At 40.3% G+C, this 23,818-nt stretch overlaps 1 long non-coding RNA gene across 1 annotated transcript; it reads left to right on the top strand.

Moving 5' to 3' along the window:
• The first annotated feature begins 2,465 nt into the window (after nucleotides 1-2,465).
• Nucleotides 2,466-21,860, top strand: LOC120608585 (uncharacterized). Its single transcript, XR_005654435.1, has 3 exons — nucleotides 2,466-3,381; nucleotides 18,943-19,042; nucleotides 19,418-21,860. It is a non-coding gene; the product is annotated as an uncharacterized LOC120608585 (long non-coding RNA).
• Nucleotides 21,861-23,818: the final 1,958 nt, after the last annotated feature.

Below are 23,818 nucleotides of genomic sequence, written 5' to 3'. Positions count from 1 at the left end.
AGATTCAGAGAGAGAGACCACATACACATAACTTTTATTCCAGTATGTTGTTATAATTATTCTATTTTATTATTAGTTGTTAAACTCTTACTGTGCCTAATTTATAAATTAAACTTTATTACAAGTATGTATGTATAGTCTGTACAGGGTTTGGTACTGTCTGTGGTTTCAGGCATTTACTCGGGGTCTCAGAACATATACCCCAGGGATAAGGGAGGACCACTGTAGTCTTAATTTGGTCATAGTAGAGTGAATGTCATCTGCCCTTATCTACAGTGTTTCTGTGTTTTGCACTGAGGGAAGTGAGTGGGGAATTGCCAGGATTTTCTGCTGTGTTCAGTGAGAGTTGCAGGCAGCCCTTGAGATTGGGAGAGCCTCAGGTGTGCCCCTGTTGTTCTGGGCGGTGGCTCATTGAGCCTCTGTGTTCACACTTGTCATTAGCCCTTCATTTTATAGCTATCTTTTGAAGTTGAATATGCCACGGGGCTGGCCATCTTATCTTGGCTTAGTCAGAGGGTGACTCTGTTGATGATTTAGCTTCTGAGTCTGCACTTGCCATTTGCCAGGTTGCTTGTGCCACACATAAAGCACAGGCCGCTGGCAGCAGGGGTAGACTGAGTCTGCTTTTCCTGGAAGCCCTGAAAGTCCTGACACTGTGTGGCAAAGCAGGAACTATAGGAGAGGGTTGAGCCTGACTGTGCAGGAAGCAGAGTAGTGTCTGGTGTGAGAACGGAAGCACTGGTATCAGGTTCCGGGGCCTCAGGTGCCAGCCACGCTACTTGTCCACTGTGTAACTGTGGACACGCTTCATAGGCTCTCTGATCCTCAGGAACCTCATCCGTGATCATAATACACACCTCTGAGGGTGTGTGTGTGGCGGGGAGGACCAGCGAGATGCGCATAAACAACAGAGCTATAAGGGCTGCGCTGGGCGGAGGCACCCTGGGACAAGAGTCCTTATCCACTTATTTCTCGATGTTTGAGTATCAGCATGTATTCTGTCTGTGGTGTGTGGTTCCATCCTCGATGCCGAATGGGAGGAGATATATAAGTGGTCTTTTAGAAACTCACAATTTAAAGCAGACATCTTTAGTGCAGTTGAAGCAAAGTTTGCATAGACACACACATAACAGTGCATACTTCTTTAAAAAGTAGTTTTTCTGAACAAAAAAAATTACATTTTGTATTTTGGTGAACAGGAAGTTGCACTGGTTGGGAGACAGAATTTCGTTCGGCTGCGAATGTGCTATTAGAGTCTTTAGGGCCCAGATGGAAACCCAGAGACTCCTTGGCTAATCGAAGACAGAGGAGTTGTAAAATGAGGGAGAGGATGTTTTATGCTAGCATTTTTCCAAAGGCCTGCAGAACACTTAACCTGTAAGATTCTCTGGGCTAAGAGGCATCTGTGCTCAAAAAGGCTTGGAAACAAAATAGGGATAAGAAATGTTGCTTTACTATACAGGTGTCCTTCCTGACCCCAATGGACAATGCATATTAAAATATATTAAGATTTCTGAAATGAGCAAGAAAACCCTGCATAACTTAGCTTTTGTTAAGCTCATTTGAATAAGAGATCTTTTCCCGGTAACTCTTATTTAAATCTAGTGAGCAATTTCCAAAGATTGAGAAATGCAGCTTTAATTGTTGGGTATGTGGTTGATTGTTGGGTGTGTGGTTGATTGTGTAAGGTTGAGTTGTAAGTGGGTTTTCTTGGAAAATTCTCAAGAGACAAGTAATACAGAAGGAAATTAGATGGCCTTGTGAATAGGCTTGTATTTCTATTTTAAAAATTTCTCATTTTCTCAACTTTTTCTTATGAATTACTTCAAACATGCAGGAATTTACAATGAACTCTCAAGGTGTGTGTGTGTGTGTGTGTGTGTGTGTGTGTGTGTGTGTGTGTGTACATACACCATTTCAATGGTCAGCAACATATCCCTACTGAAAAAATAAACCATTTAAAATCAACTCAACGTTTAAATTTCTCCAATTGTATTCTCCAAATGCCTTTATAGCTGTTTTTATCAACTAATGCACACATTACATTTTTTTTTTTTGTTACTTATTTTAGCTTAGAATAGTTCTTTTCTCTTTTTGCCTCCCTCATGAATGTTGACCTTCCAGGCTAGTGGTCTTCCAGAATATCCTATATTCTAGATTTGTCTGTTTCCTCATGACGTTCACTTGTTCCTCTGTCCTAGTAATCCTCAACCCTGGCTGCACATTAGAACCACCTATCTTGATTAATTGGAGGTTGTTTAAATCAAACAAAGCCTAGAAAAGAGAATATTGATATCTGAGTTCCACCCTAAACTAATTAAATCAGAGGCTCGAGATGTGGCTCTAGTTTCAAAATTTTCCAGGTGATTCTATTCTATAAGAATTATTGCTCAATCTCCGTACAGGTGTATCTCTGTTTATTGTGCTTCACAGGTGCTGCAATTTTTACAAACTGAAGACCCTCCACCAGTAAAGAAATTTCTTCATTGTGATACTTGCTTTATTATGGTGGTCTGGAACCAAACTTGCAATATCTCCAAGGTATGCCTCTATCCTATAAACTGGAAGTTAGATTCAGGGTATGCATTTTTGTCCAGAATACTTTGACTGTACATTGCAGTCATTTGGGGAGCTTTAAAAAATACTGATTTGTGGGTCCTATCCCAGAGATTCTGATATAGTTGGTTTGGTAGTGGTGGCGTAGGCACTGGGAGTTTTAAAATCTCCTCAGGTGATTTTAATGTAGCCAAGAAGATCCACTTCCTCAGGTTATATTGTTTGTTTAATTTGCATCCTATTCGGAGGCATGCTACATTATACTGTTCCATTATTCGTGATGCCAAATTCAAGATGGTCACCACCAGACCTCTCATTCGTAAAGGTAGGTGGTCTCTGTGATGAAATATTTTGGCACTGTATGAATACCCTGTTTGCTAATGAGTTTTCATACAATGGTTTTAGCTTCCATTAGTGATCATTATCACAATCGATTATTATATTGGGGGTTAAAAATGGTTATCTAATCTTGTCATCCCTTCTACATTTCTTTGTGGCTCTTTTGAAAGAAGAGCTGTTTATTCTCTTTATCCTCTTCCCACCCTCTGGACTCATGTCTTTTCGCTTAATAACCAGCTATAATCATTGTCCTTTTTTATTTTCAAATTATATTAAACTTGGCTATTGGGAGCCCCTTCGAGCTGGCTTTTTTTAAAGGAAATATTTTAAATTAAAATACACCATAAAGAAATACACAAAAAATCAAATGTGTGGTTCAAGACTTTTTTCACAGAGCAAACACCTGTGTAACCATATCTCAGTTCAAGAAACAACATTTCCAGTGTCCCAGAAGCCCTCTTCCTGTCACTACTGCCCCCAACAAGAGTAAGTACCAACTTACTGATCAGTTTGCCTGTTTTGGAACTTTGTGTAAATGGAATCTTGTAGCTTTTTTGTATCTCTCTCTCTCTCTGTCTCTCTGTCTCTCTCTCTCTCTTTTGTATATTTTGTCCTCTTTTGTATCTGGCTTCTTCATTATGTTCATGAGATTCATCTACAGTGTGTGTAGCTGTGGTTCTTTTTCATTGCTCCTGCAATCTTTTTATCCATTCTAATGTAGGTAGACATGTAGGATGATTCCAGGTTCTGACTGTTACAATAGTGCTGCTACTAACATTTGGTACTTGTCTTTGGGTGAACACATTGTTTTTGGGGCTTGGGCCATATATCTCACAATGGAATTGCTTGTTCATAGAGTATGTTCAACTTTCCTTGATATGGCTTGTTTTTCTCTTGTTTCCTTTTGATAGAAGAACCTTGTTGGTCTTTATGTACTTTTTTTTACTTTCTGGCAGAAGGTATCCTGGACTTATTGTGTATGCTTTCTGCCTGAGCCCTGGAATCTGCCATTGCTCTGAGGAGCCCTGGTTCTTTTGAAGATGGAATAGTATTTAAAAACCAAGATCTAGGTCCTAATTTTGCTCATGGCTACTAGGATGTCATTGCTTTTAGTGGAAGAAGCTAGGAAGTTTACTAAAGAAAACAATCATGTGTTTGAATGAATGACTCTAATTCTAATTTAACATACAGGGTTTCGGTTCTTAATTTTGTTTTATTTTATACATGTATCTCTTTTATGTTGAAAATCTTGATTTCTCAATATATTTTGCTTATTTGCTTTATTCTACACTTACATAAAATGGTTACAAAACTGCAATACTATTGTTACTATTGACAATGATATTGTATGAGTGAAGTGATATATGTGTGAAGCTTCAGATTTCTTTGGAGTTCTTTTTGTCTCTCGTGAGCAACTTTGATACTAAATTGAATGGCTTAAATCTAATGAGGAGGTCGAGGAACTTATTCACTGGTTTAAGAAGGTGAGTGTTGTGCTCAGAATATTGACTGTGAGGCTTGGTCCTTCCGGGCAATTACTGTTGTTGAACTGTCACTCTTTTGCTCTTCTCCTCTCTTTCTAAATCCCTTTTGAGGGTTTTTTTTTTTTTTTTTTTTTAGGGTTACACATCTGATGGTGCACTTCCTTCTCTCTCAGAAACCGGTGCTGCGTTGGTGTTAAAAAAAAAAAAAAAAAAAAAAGAAAAGAAAAAAAGCCCGGTGGTCAACGTCCTCCCCTCACCTAGGTGGTGATGGTTAATTTCGTGTGTCAACTTGGCCAGGCTAAGGTGCCCAGTTGTTTGGTCATACACCAGGCTAGATGCTGCTGTGAAGATATTTTTTTTAAAAAAATGTAATTAACATTTAACATTAAATTAACATTAAAGTAGACTTTGAGTAAAACAGATTACGCTTTATAATGTGGTGGCTTCAGCCAATCAGTTGAAAGCCTTAAGAGAACAGATTTAAGTCTCTTGAAGAAGAAGGAATTTTGCTTCTAGATTGCTTTCAGACCCAACACATCAGCTTCTTGCTGGAATTGCCAGCCTGCTCTCTGGATTTTGAGTTTTCCAGCCCCTACAATTGTGTAAACCTTAAAATCAATCTCTCTTTCTATCTCTTCCCCAACCCCCTACCAACCAACCCTGTTAGTTCTGTTTTTATGGAGAATCCTTGCTAGAACACTGGTTATCTCAAACCTCAGACAAAATGGTTGGGGATCTCTGATGTGTGGTCCAGGAGTGGCATATCAGCATGAGAAATAGATAGTCATTGTCCAGACAGAAGAGAAATGGAACAGGATGATATGATATGATCTGAAATGATGTGTAAGAACCTGTCTCCCCTCTTATTCAGAGCCTGGCCAATGTGGTTATCAGCACATGACACATACGCTTTTGTTTGATCTGGAACCAGTTAGTTCTCCTAGGCTAGGAGCAGCCTATTATGCCCTGAGTAGGTGAGGGAGGAAGAGGCTCTCTGTGACCTTGCCCCCTCACTATTTTCCCCACGAGATCTCAAGTTCCTCAGTTGCTGTTAATTCCTTTGCCTTGAGGGGTAGTTCCTGCCTTGTAGGGTTTCTTGTAGTCAGGTTGTGACCCAGAACCATAAACTCCCTTGCCTTTGAGCACTTCATATCCTTGTCAGATGGAAGAATCACTTGGCCAGATAGTGTCGCCCCAGAAGAGGCCCCTGCGTGAGCAGGCCTGCGTTTGGTGGGTTCCGCTTGTAGTAGCAGGCAGATAGGACCACCAAGCAACCTGGGAGGTAAAATGCAAGGCCTAACAGCCCACAGTCCTCAATTTCAAGAAATTTGCCCCCTTTCCTGAACTCAATGTAGATAAGAAGAAAAACAGGAAAGATACGTTGGCTCTGAGGCATTATAACAATCTTGTTTTAGCTTTCTTTTTTCTGTGGTTAATTTATGAGTGGTACCTGGCTTCTATATACTTGAATCCTGAACCTAATATTTATTCTTCTTTGGGATTCTTTTCTTTGTTCTCATGGACCATTTTTCACCTTTTGTCTCTAGCAATTTCTTTTGCTGATTGACTCTCCTTTTCCTCTTTTCTCTATAAAGCCAAAGCCATTATGTTGTCTTAAAGGACCCAATATGGAGATTTAATCAATCAATTCCTTTATGGAGAATGAATAATTTGGGTCAGGTTTCTTGTTTTCTAATCATCTGATTTAATGTTGAGATGGATCTAGGTGAACCTGGAGAGAAGGTTAATGAATATGTCCTTTAGATCACTGTTTTTTAACCATTTTATTTACTGTCTGTGGCACTTTCTCTGTAGTTTACACAGACCACAGACTATGCACTTCAGACACTGTTGAGAACTGCCGCTTCTCACATATTAGAAAACGAAGGGAACTTCCAGATAATGTTAAAGTTGAACTCTCCAAGGAGGGTCAGAAGCGCTGATAATTCAATTTTGGGTTAAAGCAGCTCCTTTTGCTTTAGATGCTGCCTTATCGATATTTTAGTGATGATGTCGAAGCCAGACTTGTGAACCCCTTCAAATGTGCTTGGTGCAAGATGCATCAGTCAGGAATCTTCTCATTGTACGTGACCTCAAACCACAGACAGATGAGCTCAAACAAACAAACAAACAAACAAAACAAAGGAATTCACTGGCTCTTGTAACTGAGAAGAACGCAGGTAAACTGGCTTCAGGTGAGACTTGAATCCGGACTCAAAAATGTTTGCAGGATGCCCCGTCTGGCTCTGTTCTTCTGTGCTGGCTTTTCCCTGAGGGTCTGTATTATGGTCCCTAGAATCTTCAAGTTCCCATCTTTTTGACATACAGTCTTGTGGAGGGTGAGAGGAAGTTTCCCTTTCCCATGAGCCTGGCAAACCTCTCTTCCACTGAGGAAATTATTGTAGCTGAGAGAATGTTTTACGCTAATTGCCGTGGAGTTTGGACATTCACTCACGTGGAGCTGGGGGATGGGGCTGATCTAGTCAGGCAACTGTGAATTGAGTGGGTGGGATCCCTGGAGGAAAACTGGGGTGCTGTGACCAAAGCTGGAGAAATGGATGCTGGGAGGCAAAAACAAATAGACTGATCAATAAACATGTCCATTTCATGATTTAGATGGCTATGTAGAAGACAACAACTTTTCTGAGAAATAAATATGGAATATGCTCGAGGCTTTTGGACAATATTTTGAGATCCTGAGACTTTATACCACAATGTCCAGAAGAGAGATTTGGACCCAAAAAAAATGCAAAAGCATTAAAAGAATTCCCCTTTAGAGCCTTTATTAAATTAAAAGAATTCCCCTATAGAGCACTTATTTGTTTATTCAATTTTATTTATTAGTTGCTTACCAGTACCAGGCTCTGGGTGAGCCATAGGAGATGGAGGGGTGAACAATAACAAGGAAAACAGTCACAGTGTTGGCTCTGGAGTAGGCTGGTCATCAGCATCAGGGATTATTTTTAATTAAGTTTTAAAAAATTGAATTACACACACACTAAAGTGCACAAACCTTAAGTGTACAGTTCCAATCTATTGAATTGCAATCTCTGCATGATTTTTTCTTGTTTTATATATAAAACAGCAGGATTCTCTGTAGCTGGGATTTGGTAACTCAATTCACTTAAGAATATAAAAATCAGTCATTTAGATTTGGAAAAGAGCTTTAGGAAACAATTCCTTGGCACCAGAATTATTCCTATTCCACCCTGTTGGTCATCCATTCTTGCCAAATGATTCTAATTAAATCTGCGGGTGTACTTGCCTCAGGGTAGGCTGAAAGTAGGGCTCACCTCCAGGTGGGCAAATTCTTAGCTTCTGTGCCAGCGGTATCCTCCATGTTCACAGCGGTCATTACTGGAGCACCTGAGCTGTGTCACCAAACCCTCAACCCTTTCCCAACAGGATGCTTCAGGCAGCCGCAGTGTAGCAATCGGAGTATGCCAGATGAAAATGATTTTGCCATTTCTGTTCTTCCTAGCTGTCAACAAAAGAACACATTTAATTGCCCTCAAATCTCAGAGATCAATAAGCTGGCTGATGCTGTTCCTTCCCTTGTGTCTGTGATCCCAATACTTTTACAGGATTTTCTTTTTCTTGGCTGCCCGGATGTAGAAAAGTTAATGTTAATTTCAGCGTCTGCAGTCTGTTACTAGGTTAGAGGGAAAACTATCCAGAAAAGAAGTTTAAATTCTTTTAATTCTCAAAAGGTTGCTTGTAGGAATAAGATATTTGCTTAACCTTAATCTTATTATTACCTTTATAAGTAAGCTAATGGGATAAAGAATCACCCTCAACTCAGTCTAAAGTATCAATTTCAATAATGTAGATAAGCAATGGAAAGATGATTTTGAATAATTAAAAATACCAATCCCTTTGTTAAAGATATACATGAAATTCACTCACAGTGTTCTTTCCACAACTCTTGTTACTTATGATGATTAAAATTGGGTGAAAAATGAGTCTGGATCACGTTTTCCTCATTTTTGTTCATGCAATTTACCTCTGGAGAAATGATCCATTAGGAAATAATCTTTTCTTTTCTTTTTTTCTTTTTCACACCTACAGCACCTGGTCTTCCTAGGTGGTCTCCTGTAGAGGAAATAATCTTTTCAATCCAGATTTTTCTCTCTGAATTAAGCAATAGACTCCTGATTTCTTTTTTTTTCTCCAGTGGGTTTTCTGCACGTTGTCCAGATTTCTAAAGTAAAGGTAGCGTGGACAGTTTCAGGGCCCTGTAGCAGTCCCCCCCGCCACGCCCCCATGCCTCATTTCTCTGTATTCTGCTTTGCTTTCTTCATGGTGCTCATCTCACTCTGAAATTATTTGTTTTCGTTTTTGTTTTTGTCTGTGAGGGCCCTACAATGAATGAGTGTTTAAAGCCCTTCGATAGCTTCAATTGCCTTTAGTATTAAGTCTTCTTTCCTCTTACAGCACAATTCCCACCCCCGCCGCGTTGTCTATTTCTCCAGCCTCTCATCTGGCGCTCTTCCAGCCCCTGGGGGCCACATTCTGGTCCCCACTGACCCATGTCCTTTTCTCTGGTTCTCCTTCACATGCTTACCCCCATTTCTGGAATATTTCTTTCCTCAGCTGATTCCTCTTTACCCTTGACCCACTGGCCCGAGTAAGGACCGCTTACTGTGTGCTCTCTGGGCTTCCCTCATCACCAGGTTATCTTGACGATTATTATTATTGCCCATTTATTTGTCCAGATTCCTCCACTAGATGCAATGTTGGAGGCAGAGGCCTGCTTACTCTCTGGTGCCTCTTCTAATCCTGGAAGAGAACCTGGCCTATAGATATTTGTTGAACCAATGAATGAATGAATTAAATACCCACAAGTAGCTTAGAAGTGATTCCTCTTTGGTTAACTGAGAGTAATATGGTAAATTATGTTTTATTTATCACAATTACTGTGCCAGAAAGCAAGATAAGGGAAAAGCCAGAAATTATGGACCTGGAGAAATCATTTTCCCAAAACTGGATCTGTATTAAACAAGTGATGTGGGCACCTGGGCTGGTGATCAGAACGCTTGCACTTACTTCCTCATTCTGCTACATTCCAGGATTTCAAAACATTGGAGAAGAGATTCTGAAATACCTTCAGGGTCAGGAAAAAATACAACCAATTCCTTTCGGGTCTACAGGTTTTCTGATTCTCCTCTTTCTGATTTGTTAATACCATCTATTAGACAGATGTAATTAATCTGAGATGAGATGAGGTGTAGCAGGCCAGATTTTTATCAAGAAGATTTATGGACTTCCTGCTCTGGTCCAGTTGAGGATGGGAAGGGGATGTTTATCAAGGAGTCAGCTGGATGTTGAGAATCTCGGGTGCTATTACCAGAAAACCGTAGAGCTAAGGTCCAGCTTGCAGGGATGGGGCAGTAATCAAGAAAATATTTGAGGGGATCTGGTGGTCGGTCAGTGAGAGTGTCGTCAGGTTATGCTCCCCACGTGGGACATTAAAAATGACTCATTTGGGAACTAACTGGACACAGAGATAGGATAAGTGAGAAATTTAGTTGGCAACAATTATACCAGAGAAGATTCTTAGTGAGGGGACTTTAAGAGCCTTAGATAGTTGTTTTGAAGAGTTTCGAGCCTCCCCACCACAGCTCTTACATGTCTGTAGGCTGCCAAGGGTTTTTTGAGACTTTTCCCCTAACTGTTTTCCACGAGTCAAGACTGCAGAGTCTTGAGCTGGGAGGTATCATGAGTTTCCACGTGTGATGGCCCAGGAGGCCCTCTTACTTTAAATGTTGGGTCAAATATGGGCTGTGTCTGTTGTTGGGAGTCAAGATGACCATGCCAACATTTGTTTTAAAGATCTGATTTGGAATAATTTGTGACAACTTCCTGTTGGTGTCCATGATGAAGGAAGGTTGTTAGGAAAAACTGACTGCCAGAAGAATCCTTCTGGTCAGATCGGCATAAGAGGACTTCTTAGTAGCCTAGTCTCTCTAAGAAAGCAGACTAGAAAAATTCAAGAACATCTGGGCATTGTCTAAAATTAAATATGCAGAGAGATTAAGGCAGAAAGGATTCTTTAGTTTGGCCTTCACACTTATTTTCCTTCTAGTTAAGATATGTATTGATAGTTTGGATTAATGTCAGAAAATTAGGAATGTTGGAGATTATGGATTTTAGTTCACAATTTTTTTTTTTTTTAATCTATACAGAGAGTGGATTACCTCAGATAAATTAGAAACAGCTAAATTCCCAAGGGTCTCTTAAACTGGGTTAATTGCTCTTGTGGGATTTATTTTAGCTTCCAGAGCCTTTGAATTGCCAGAGGCAGTAATTTTAGATGTGGGGCCATCAGCATTCCCCAGAGGACTGCCTTTTAGTTGAAGGGGACTGTTTAGGGCTGGATTAAAGGTATTTTTTTGTGGGGGAAGGGGAGGAGGAATACAAAGGGATGGTTAGTGCTTTTTCCCTGGGAGGGCTGTTACCTAGGCCTCTAGGTCCCACATGAGACTTGTGTGGTAGTCATTAAAAAAAGAAAAGTGAAAAACTGCAGTTAGCTCATTTATATGCAAGGTATCCCCCAACCATTTTCAAATCACAGGACAGGTAAAGTTTCCCAGGTACCTGTTATAAAGACACACTATTTGTGGTCTCTGTAAATTGAAATCTGAACCCTCGTGGTAGAGTTTGAAGGGAGACCTTATTCTCTGGTCACAAGAAGCTTTCTTGTAAAAGTCAATCATCTATTGGATCCAAACCCAGGCACCCAGGAGGCCAGAGCCCTCATGCTGGGCCTCGTGTTGTTCACCGATTTAAGAATTACCTGGAATGCTTCGGTCCCTTCAACTCACTCACCATCTTCCACTACTCAAGTGTCAATAGTTGATCAATCTTTATTCAGGATTCCCAAAGTTGTCCTGCTTTGGGGAGAGGTGGGCCCTAGGAATCTATATTTTAAGGCCCACAAATCTTCTAGTTGTCCTTAAAGCAAATTTTGAGAGGATAGAAAGGAAATCCCCCTTTCAGGCCACATATCCTCTTTGCTTCTCTATGAGCTTTCAGGTATGAGAGACGAGAGGAGCCTTTTTTAGCAAAGCTCTCATGATCCATTTATCTTTGTGAATCTGCACTTAATGCCTTTTTGGTGAGAAGTGAAGCAAAGTTGCAAAGGTGCAACTTTCCAGGACCTGAAAAAAAAAACTGTGTTAAAGCAAGTGAGGTCCCGGCCTCTCCAAATCCGTGAGGATGAAATTCCTTTTCCCTGCCTCCTCCTGCCTCCTGCGCTTTGTCTAGGCAGGATGATTTGTAGCTGTGGTGCCAGATGGGGCAGGTGAGGCTAAGAAAGGGCAGTTTCTGAAGCCTGAAGTTTGCACACTCAGACTTTGGGCTCAGCCTGGCTGCTCTTGAGGACAGAGGTCTGAGCTGAGCCCAGAGGACAACCTCTAATTCTGGAGAGGCTTGCTGATCTCTGCTGACCCCTGGTGCAATTTCCTCACAAGGCACTCCAAGCCAACCGTAAGAGGACACAGTTAGTTGGGGGCAACAGAAACTGGGGATTGGGTATGAAGGAGAGTTTCACTGGTGAGGTTCATGTACTGGGAAGAACACACTAGATATATAGAAACCCGATGGAAAAATCTGTGCACTGCAGCTTCATGAAGCTTCAATTTCTGCTACAGCATCCCTAGATATGATGGCCCCTCTTTCTTGTGGCCCACCTTCAAGGTTCCATCTCATATTATGTGAAAATACTCTTTAATAATAAAAATCTTGTCAATTCTTTGCCGAAATCAGGTCTATCCTAAATCAGATCTATTTGTTTAGGAGATCTGTTTAAAGAGGTAATGTAATTAGGCATGGCTTTTTCTTAGTAAATTTAATCTGGGTCCCAGAAATTACTGCATCATTTTGTATCAGGAAGCATAGCATACTGGTTAAGAAAGTGGACTCCAGAGTCAGAACTCCCTGGGTTCAAGTCCCAGCTCCATTACTGAGAGTGAGAGTAATGCCTACCTTATGTTGTGAGGATGAAATGACACATAATGCACTTTGTACAGTGCCTATTATATAATCCAATTAATGTTGGCTGTTTTGTCATCTCTTAAGTTCTCATGATTCATTCATTAAATAATTTGTTCTAAACTTTACCTGTAAGAGTCATCAAGTCCTATAGTTTGCTGACTGCATTCTTTGTAATTTCTCAAATGCTGACTATCAGAAATAGCAAACAGAGCCTCAGCACAGTGGGGTCACAGCGGGTGGTGAGGAAAAAGCAGTCTCACCCCAGTCACTGAGACCCAAGGGATTCAAGTGCAGGTGCGTTAGGCAGATCATAGGTGTGCGCATAAACTCCTGTTCTGTTTCCAACGTCTAAACTCTTTTCCTCTCACAGTAAAAACCAAAAACATAAACAACACATTTTGCACCCCGAGAAATCAGAAGTAACGGAGTCACCGTGACTGGTCTGGTCTCCCAAAAGTAAAAGATTAAATATTTCTCATAACTGGGCTCCCAAACAAACAGTTTTATCCCTGATATTTGCTTCGTTGCAGGCCGGAGATATAGGTCAGGAGCTCTGTGAATATCAGTCATGTGAGCGAGTTGCTTCTTTAACCTCAGTGATATGGGGTATTTTTCCTTTAAGTTCTGATTGTTTTTTATTTGGTGAGCCAGTCATTCTGAAGTCTGATTCCTTCACTCTCTTTGAAGGCGAATTTTTCTCTCCTTTTTTTAAATTCTCCTTTTGCTGAGTATTTCTTGGATACCTGTCATACCTGGGTCATGCTAAATCTGCACGATGTTCTGTACGGGCCTCTTTGTTATTATGTTATGATATTAAAAAATATTGATTTCGAAATACTTTTAACTTACTAGAAGTAGCAAAAATAGTATAGTGAGTTCCGGAATACTCTTTATTCAGCTTCCCTTAATGATTGCATCTTGCATAACCATAGTACATTATTATTACACCAGGAGATTGACATCGGTCTTAACTCAGTTATAGACTTTATTCAGATTTCATATGCACTGTTTTGCGTGTGTGTGTGTGTGTGTGTGCATAATTCTATGAAATACTATCACAGGTGTTGATTTGTGCAAACATGGACACATACAGGATACAAAACTTTCCCATTGCCACAAAGAAACTGTGTTGTTACCCCTTTATGGTCACCCTCCCACTAACCAAACCCCTGACAACTACTGATCTGTTCTTCCTCACCATAACTTTATCATTTCAAGAATATTATATAAATGGAATATTACAGTATATAAATTTTTGAAATTAGCTTTTCTTTTTCACTTAGCATAATGCATTTGCAATCTTCTCAAGTTATTGCTTGTACCAATATGTTTCTTTTTGTTGCTGAAGTATATTCCATTGTATGAGGTAAAATTAGGCATGGCTAATTTTATGTTTATCCATTTGCCTGTTGAAGGATATTTGGGTCATTTCCAGTTTTTGGCTATTACAATTAGAGCTGCTATGGACATTTTGTGTGAAGTTTCTGTGTGTGTGTGTGTGTGTGTGTGTGTGTGTGTGTGTGAATATGTTTTCTTTCTCTAGGTTTGGGTGACCATCTTATGTTATAAACTGTGTTTGCAATTATGTTTATTAAATTACTGGTGTTAAGTAGTGTTTTTTGAATTGTCCTGGTAAAAGAAAAAAACAGAGGAAACAGTATATAAGTGACGCATTTAAGCCAAATGAAGTCAAATGATATGGCATTTCGTGCTATTGATTGTTGACACTACAGTAAGTCCTCAACGTAGTCGATAGGGTCTGTGACTTTTGCAAAACAACATATAATGAAACCAATTTTACCAGATGCTAAATGATATAAACAAGAATTAAGTTCCTACGGCATCTCATCAACGTTAGAATGAAATGATTTTATTTGAAGATCTGCTGTACTTCAAATAGAGGCAAGTGGTAAGAGAATTGGGCTGCCACGAAACACGTGGTCGTTCAGACCTGCCAAATTGGAAAGCGTTTGTGTAGAAGCAGCAGGACCATGCCATGTTGTGAAGAGTGATTCTCTTCCAGCTGAAAAACATCATCAATCCCATTATGTTAAAACAATTGCTTATTTGGATTTTTATTGATATTACGGTCATGTTTTTTATTTCATTTATAAATTTGTTTTAATTTTTATAGCTGTGGACCAGCACATAGTTAGCTCAACTACTCAATAAAAACACTAGAATATATGTGATCTAGCAGTGGTGGTGCTTCATAAAGCCAAAGGAAAACACAAATACATTTATAATTTTAAAAAACTTTAAGGATGGGGATTTATACCATGTTTTATGTTTGTACATATTAATATAGTTTGTACATTAGATCAAACAGAGGTAAAAATAAAGGTGGCTTAAACAAATGTAGGTCTACTCTCTCTTTTATAAATGTCTGAGCTAGTAGGTGGTCCTGTAGTGTAGTGCCATTCAGAGACCCAGGTTTCTTCTAGCTTTCTTCTCTACCTTCTCGATTGGTGCTTCTCAAACTATAATGTGGATATGAATCATTTGGAGATCTTACTTCATGTAGAATCAGTTTCAGTAAGTCCTGTGGGGCCTGGGATTCTGTACTTCTACAAACTCCCAGGTGGCTCTGATGTTGCTGGCACACAGGCCATCCTGTGAGCAGTGAGGTCCAGGAGCATTGCCTTCATTTACGTGGTTGAAGCTGGTTTGTCACCATTGCTTTGGATTTCTAGGCTGTGGGAAGGAGTATAGAGGAAGTGAAGGGTAAGCAACTTCTGTGTGAGAACGTAGCCCAGCAGTTGTATGCATTCTTTCCACTTACTTCTAACTGGCCAGGATGTGGTTATATGACCATGCTCAGTTGCAAAGGAGGCTGGGAAATGTAAGCTCTAGGTAAAATTTGAGGAATTCTATTAACTAAAAGAAGATGTAGGGAATGAATATTAGAGAATTATTAGCAGTCCCTGCCACAATATTTAAAGAGAATTTAAGTGAACATGGGGTCTGTGAGAATTTCTTTCTTTTTGTATTACTTATATCTGAGAAACACTAATCTGAAGTGTAAAGTGTATACCTCCCGAGCATTTATATAAGATTTTCTATAATCTTTCCTTTGCCTGTACCTTCAGTGTCATCTGTCATGAACACCCACTTTGTGCCAATTCTTTTGAATAACTTGCTTTTACCTGAACAAACATGTTCTCATACCCTTATGTCTTTGCACATGGTATTCCCTTTGTTTTTTTTCCCATCATTCATCTGCATCCTAATTAAGACTAGTCAGCATAACTATATTCTTAGGGAGTAGAAAGTACCCTTCAGCACAGGCAGGGGTTGTGCAAATTTGTGTTTTTACAGAGACCCCTTAAGAGAGAATGGAGAGGTGAGCACAGATGGTGACTTCTCTGGAACCTCTTAAACCTCTGTTATACTGATGAGAGCCACTGAGTTCATCTTCATACTTGAAAGGCATGACTCTAGATTCTAGACTCGGTCTATCCCCCACTCCCACTGCAACACACAGAGTAAGGCCCACATAGTTATGATGAGTTTTTGCTGTATAGAGATTCTAGGACAAACCTAGAAGCTAAGGGACCTAGATTCTATTTAAAGACGTTATTGACTTATTGGGAAGCCTTCAGATACTCAATTAACTTCTTTACAGAATACTAGTTTATTTCTTTAACTTAGGCTGGAATATGTAATAGGCTAAGATTTTCTTTTCTCTGAGACTGTTTTAGTTGCCTACAAATTAAAATTGACTGTGTGTGTGTGTGCGTGTGTGTGTATGTATGTATATATATTAGAAGAATTATAAAATGCTCTTTAATTTTTTTTTCTTTTTTGGTTTCTATTTCTTTCTAGAAATAGAATTCTCAAAAAAGTTTCCTGGATAATAATCACACTTCAAGTGATATTTCCTTTAGGAAACAAAACAAATCAACGACAAAAACTATCCATAGAGTATCCAAAGAACTCACTGCGTTTTCCCATTCTTTTTAATTCTATTTTTTAATATCTTTTTATTCTCTTTATATCAGAAGCTCACTATTGCTTTATTTGGGTGACAATGTCATTGCTGCTTCATTCACTTTTTTCTGTCTAACTGCCTCATTCATTCGTTTCCCTAATGGGCTGCGTGGCTGAATTAAAAGTAACTACATGAAGGAAAATGTAATGTCTTGAAAATCCCCTGCTTCTTCACACAAGGCCCAACTTTCAGCAAAATAAGTACTGAATTAAAAGTAACTACATGAATGAAATGTAATGTCCTGAAAATCCTCTATTTCTTCACACAAAGCCCATCTTTCAGAAAAATAAATACTTTGGACCCCTTCTCTCTATTCTCTGCCTTTGATATGCGTGCTGCTTAGTTAACCTGGGGAGCAACTCCATTAGTCAATGAGAGCAGTCAGCCTGTGTCTGAAAGGGACTTAATCCTTGGCAGCTTTTTCTTGTTCTTTGAGTTGAAGTCCTCTGTTCTCTCCTGAGAATGCAGGCTTCCTTCTTTGGATTGTCTGTGCCAATACCAAGAGCTTTGTCATGAAAAAGAGATGTAGGTGTGAACAAATAGATTTCTCAGGTCCTTCAGATTCCTCAGAGAACATTTACTTGGAGCTTTCATTGTACTTTAATTTAGTCAGTTGGTCAATATTTTTTTAGCCCTTACTATGACACATCAAGGGTGTTATCCCTGGTAGCTAGGAGCTTCTGATTTAAAGGAAGAGAAAAATAATGGAGAGGAAGGAGAGGAGAGAGGGAGGAAAGAGTGAGTGTTGAGAGAGAGAGTTAAGTTAGTTCAGACTGGGCGACAGGAAATTCTTCTGTTACCTGGTCCATATTGGAGGGCAGTGTTTGTCATGTCCCATGATTTCTAAGTTTCTCTTTTAGCATCTTTCAACAGAGTTGTACACTATAGCAAGGACTCCCTGGTGGTGGCCCTGGACCAGCAATTTCTCTCTGGTCTTTCCTGTGGGGAGAGATAGATAAAAAAAAAAAAAAAAAAAAAAAAAAGGATTAGGGGAATCTTTCCTATACATCCTCTCTTGGAGCAGTGTGAGGAAAATAATGTGGGTTTAGAGTCAGGCTTGACCCTGTCGTGTAACCTAAGGGTAAGATTTTAGCCTCTCTGGCACTCAGTTTCTCATCTTTAAAATAGGAATAATATACTTGCTGCATAAGGTAGATATCATAATTAAGTGAAGAAAATGCACGCACAATGTTTAGAGCAGAGTCGGGTGTGAAGTAAATGCTTGCTTGCTTCTCCTCTCTCTTTGTAAACCTCCAGTGTGACCTATCACTTTCAGAACAGTGTGTTCCTCTCTGGAAAAGGGCTATGTTATTTGTTAAGCTGCTTTCGTGGCCCAGTCAATAGACTGAGAATTATGGTCCCCAGAGTCAGTCGACTTATTGTTATCAAATTGCTTTGGCCTTGCTAGTTTCTGTAGTTGCCATTTTGCACTGTAATTGATTTACAGTTTCTTCCTACTCTCCTCTTGTTGATGTTATTACTAATCCAGGACACTAGGTGGTGCCATTTTACTAAGTATCAATGACTTTCACAGCTGACATAACCTGTTTGACTTGTTCGCGCTAAAAGACAATTTTTAACTGCATACATCAGTAGAGCCATTTATTCTAGCACAGCAAAGAAATCCTTTAACATATCTGTTTCCTTCATTTATAACATGCTTAGAAATCACCTAGAAGTTCGTATTTTGATTTGGTTCCATGGTTTCAGAGAGCAATAAATTTGGAGTAGATTCAAAGGGAAATCCTAGATTTCATTGAAATGAGAAAATGAAGTGTATGAGGAAAGGTCAACTAAACATGAATTACTTGATGTTCAAAGAGTAGATAGGCAACATCATGGTGGGATGTCATAATGAAGGGTTCCTAAGGAATATGTTAAGCAGCTGTTCCTCACTACTGGGAAGAATAGAACAAGAAAAAATGGACTTAATGACCACAGGAGAAATGTTAGGTAGTCGCAGGGAAGAATTTCTGGAATCAAGAGTGTATAATATTATAATGAGAGAAATTGTCAAATTTTCCTTTATTAATATTAAAAACAAGTTAGGTAAGGTCTCAACATGTTCAGATAAGATTATTTGCAGTCATACTCGAAGATGGAGGAATGTTCTCTCCCTTATTATGAAGCTTATTTGCAGCCTGACACGTTATAGGCTAGGATGATGCTCATTGCTACCCATTGGCACAGGCTAGAACTAGATACGACTTAAAAGGATTAGCAGTAATTTCAAAAGGGTCCTAAAGTGTCCCATATATATATGTAATATTAGAGAGCTATAGTGTCACTAGCATTTTTTCTTGGTTTCTAAAATATTTATTTAAGGGCTGGACTAGAGGGAGGACAGCGACCCCAGGAGAAGAATCAGATGTGTCCCCTGACACTTATTTTATTGACTCTGATTTGTTACTTATCATATGATCCCTCAGATTGCAGTTTTGTTTTGTTTGCTTGCTATTCCTTATTTATACCTGTAACATTTGTAGATCAGTGAGAACTAGCTCATGCCATTACATATTCATGATTACACACCAAGTCCACAGGAGGGCGCCAAGCAACTTTTTACTTTTTCCACAGACTCAACAACAGTCTGAGTCCACCTTGGGTGTCCTTTCTTCCTCGCCGGACCCACAAAACCAGCAACCCTCCTGGGTCCCAGCTTCATCCTGGAGGAATGGTATATGACTTCTGAGGTCCTTCAGATTTGTCAGAGAAAATAACACATAAGATGTTAAACCTTCCACTGCTGATAATGATTGCCCCTTATTGCTTAACTTAGCTGTGTTATGCTAACAATACTTTACCTTCCCAAAGCTCATTTACCAGGTAGGGGTGAGGGGGAGATACAAAGAAAGAGGTGTTGGTGATGGGTGATTGGGACAAGGTAGAGAAAATGCAGGCCAGCTGTTTTTTCCTTGGCTGATTATAAATGTAAAGCATGTTCATAGTAGAAAATTTGGAAAAACAGGCATATAAAAAAATGAAACTATTCACAATTCTACCACTTATGGATAACTTAAATTAGTATTTTGAAATATTTCTTTCTTTATAGGAATTTGGAAAAATCGAGCTAACTCTTTGTAGAGAGATGATCCTAGAAGGTCATTGAAGGGGCTGAAAGGTGAATTTAAGAGCAGGAATGGTAAGTCATGTGGATGTGGATCAGTGGGTAGAGAAAAATCTGTTCCCAGAAAGAAAAGTGAGATAGGGATTCAGAAAGAAAAAGAAAGGGAGATTCTCAGGATAAGTCCTCTTGAGCCAAGAGACTGTCTTAGGTTCTGTGAGCAGTTGCCCAGCAGCCTTTCAATAACCAAAAAGAGAGTGAGTTCTTGTTACTTGAAATCAAAGATGTTTGATTAGAATAGCCACACAAAATAATAGGTGCATAATAATTATTAACTACTGATAGCTGCATGGAAAGTGCCCTTTTGCATTCTCTCACTCACTGTGGTGCATGATGATAATTTACTGCCTAGATCCCCTTGGATTCCTTTTAACTCGATTCACTGTGCTTCACCTCCAACAGCCTGTCCCCACCACTCTTCTTCTGGAGGACTGCCCTCAGATCACTGGGACCCACCTTACATGCATGTACAAAGAGCTGGAAGTTCCTGGAAATTTGTGACCCACTTGGGGTGACCCTTAACCAGTGACTGATGGGGATGGGAGTCTAAAGCTCTAGCTCCCTTGCCTTGGGTTGGAACAATGTACTCTCTAGAGTTCCCCTGTGGAGTCATGCCGAAGCTATCCTCTGTGGGGCTTTGAGATGGCACCTGTGGTAGGCAGCTTCCAAGATGGCTTCCAATTGTCCCCGCCTCCTGGTATTCATACCTTGTGGAGTCTCTGCTCCTGGAGTCTGGGATAGATAGTGACTTGATTTTAACCAATAGAATATGGCAAAGGTGATGGGATGTCACTTCTGGGATCAGGTTTCAAAAGTTGTGCTGTCTGTCTTGCTAGCCTCTTCTCTATTGCTTTCTCAGCTTGCTTGCTTTGGTGAAGCAAGCTGCCTTATTGGAGAGACACACATGACAAGGGACTGAGGACAGCCTCTGGCAAACAACTAGCTAGGAACTGAGGCCCTCAGTCCCATCTGAAACTATGTGCTGCCAACATTTACTGAGTGAGTGTGCAGGGAGATCCTTTTCAGGTTGAATTCTCAAATGAGACTGCAGATCCTCGGCCAGCACCTTGATGGCAACCTTATGACAGACCATGAAGCAGAGGACTCAGCTACACTGTACCTGGATTCCTGACCCATGGAAACTGTGAGATAACGAATGCATGTTGATTTTTGATGCCAACCAAGTGTTGGGGTAATTTGTTATGCAACAATAGATAGCTAATATAGCACCTTGCTCGATTTCCTGCCATTCCTTGTATTACTCCCTCAATTCTCTTACCAGTTTTTCCAGGGGATTCTTTCTTAATACATCACTTGCACTTGAACCTTCCCTAAGACATTTGGTCCTAGGCAGCAGATTCTAGGATGGGATTCTAAAGTTGGATAACTCACTAGCCAGATGTCAATGAGAACTATCATTGTAATAGGTAGCGTTCTATAGTATGGCATGCTGTACCCTTGCAAATACTAACACTTTCACCCATGATGAATTGAGATAGAGATGTAGATGGAAGAGGGTGTTCTGGTTTATGCACTAACTCTAATCATTGAGAGATTTGAAGGAAATAGTAATTAAAAGGACAGTGGAAGAGTTAGTTGATTTTGAGTGCTTACTGATGCATAGACGAGAGAAAATGACAAGCTTATTACCAAAATAAAGTAAGGTGTGAAAGTCTGAAGGCCTCCAGTGCAGCAACTGGAGGGTGGACCAAGCTTAAGATAAAGCTCAGGATCTGAGTGTAAGAGCATGGAACTTCAGAGAATACTACATTAGCAGCTTCTCTCATGTGAAAGTCAAGATCCTGACAGGGAAGGTGTGAAACCCTGAGGCTTGGGATGGGGACAACTGGGTGCACTAGGGACCTTTGCATTGCCAGATTCTCCTGAACCTCTGGGCCTGCAGAAATGGATCATTTCCTCTTGATAGAGGATAGCAGCACCTCCCCCTGTCTAAAGACTATACAGAGATTGTGATTGAAGCAGATGCTTTACAACACAGTACATGCTATCCTCATGATCTGCCTTCACCTCCTTTCCTGGCCATTAGACTAATACTTTTGGTCAAATATTATCATGCCTCAACTGGGGAAATGCTGGCCCTGCTGGAAGAGAAAGGAGCTGAGCTGCGGGAACTGGCTAGTATACTGGCTTGGGCATGGGTCTTGGGAGTGATGGCCTGGGAGTGTAGGTTACAGAGTTAGATAATGAGAGAGTTTGTTACTATGAAATACTCTCCTGTGATTCAGGATTTGATGTTCTGGCAAGTGCTCCTGGACCAGTCTCAATATGCTGCTGGATGACTCCCGGAAGCTTGTAAAAAATGGTGGCCCACAGTGAAGGAGGTAGAAAGGCCAGAACTGCATTGGCATAATGTTGAGTAAGTGATCAAAAGTCTCAGAACAGTGAGGATATGTGCTGGTTACCAATTTATTATCTCTTAGCACCAAATCCACTTTTTCTTTTCTGTTCTGCTTTGTGATTTTTGGAGCCGGACTATGTGTAATCATTTCTCTTTTGCCATCTGGTATAATATTGGTCTTTAGCAGTAGAGGGCGCTGAGGGATACTGCACAGCACAGGGAAGGAAGGAGCTTTTGCCTGATTTTAGAGTGCTTATTTTTCCCCACTTTCTTTTCCCTCCCATGGAATGCTTGCTAACAGCGGGCGGAGGCCCAATGGCGCTCACTCCCTTACAAGTTGCTGTGGCAATTTAACAATCTGCTTGCTGTGCACCAGCCCCACTTCACTCAGTAAACTTCACTGGTAATCAGAATGGTTTGGCCTGCAGGGTTCTCTCACAGAGGCCAAGTGATCATGGTGTAATGATGAATAAAAAAATGAGCAGTCTACTAGAATATCGCTTCATCTGTATAGCAGAAAACAACAATAACAAAATGTACTCCAGATATGGTGGCCAACAACCTGATTTGAGTTGCCACAATGGAGAGTCATGACAATCCACCCATTTTCCATACCTAAGCCATTCATGGACTCAGAGTCCCTTGATGAAAGGACACTGGGTCCCCTGTGAAGAACCTTGCAATGTTGCCACAAGCATATACTGTAAATCTTCCCCCCAGTTTTTCCTAGTGGGACTGATGGCCATTTACTAGAGTGACTGTACATTGAGGAAAAGGCAATGTTCAGACCTTTTGGTTGTTACTAGATACTGGTTCTGTATTGATGCCAATTTCTGAGGAAGTAAAATGCTACTGGGGCTCAGCAGTCAAAGTGAGGACGTACAATGGTCAGGTGATAAATAGAAACTTAATTCTAAATTTGGAACCTTTCTGTGGTTATTTTCCCAATTCCTGAATGTAATATTGGGATATACACAGTTGGTAACTGGTAGAATACCTACATCAGCTCTATGACCCATTGAGCTAAAGGCCATTCTGACAGGCAGGGCTAAATAGAAGCTTCTAGAACTCCCCCTCTCTACCAAGGGAGTAAACTAGAAGCAAAAATGCATCTGTGGGTAAATTATAGGTATTATTGCTTCAAAGACTTAAAAGAGGCAGAGTTGGTGATACCCAGCACTTTCTCATTTAACTCACCTGTTTCACCTGTGCAGCCTTTGGATGCATCTTATAGAATGACAAAGAATATTGTAATCTTAATCAGGTAGTGACTCTAATGCAGTTTCTGCCTTGGATATAGAATCTTTATTAGAGCAAATTAACACAGTCCCCTGACACTTGGTATGCAGCTATAGACCTAGCTAATACTTTTCTACTACTCATATCAATTTGTGCAGACCACCAGAAGCAGCTTCCTTTGACCTGGAAAGGCCAATAGTACACCTTCCCTTTTCCAGGCCCCAAACCATTCTCTACTGTCTAGGAATCACTGTATCTTTCCCTTGGACAACATTGCTTTTCTCATAAAATGGATGACCAGGAGCACTGTCCCAAACTCTTTTCCCTGGTCTTCAGAGGAGGCATGTGGATGCACCGATGAGAGTGGGCCAAATGTGTCAGCGTGTTTTTCATTGCATATTAATGCCTTGTAGAGAGCATCCACTGCAGAGGAGACATTGGGCAACCAGGTTATCAAGTGGGCTCATCCAATAGTGTCAGCCAGCCTTTGTCCTTCGTCACCTAGCATTTGTACAAGGGGTCTATAAATGGAGGTAAAGGTTATACATGTGTTGGGCTCTCTTTCACTAAGGTTGATCTAGGCACTGCCGCTTATTTAATATTTGATCTGTTTGGATGATCTGTCCATATCCGACAGTGGGGTATTTAGGTCCCCTACTACGATAGTGTTCTGGTCTGTTTCTCCCTTTAGTTCTGTTAGTAATTGCTTTACATATTTCGGGGCTTCCTGA

This window comes from Pteropus medius, unplaced genomic scaffold (assembly GCF_902729225.1).
Source record: "Pteropus medius unplaced genomic scaffold, Ma_sr-lr_union100, whole genome shotgun sequence".
NCBI lineage: Eukaryota > Metazoa > Chordata > Mammalia > Chiroptera > Pteropodidae > Pteropus > Pteropus medius.
The sequence above is the reverse complement of the archived record's forward strand: the minus strand, read 5'-3'. Positions and strand labels throughout refer to the sequence as shown.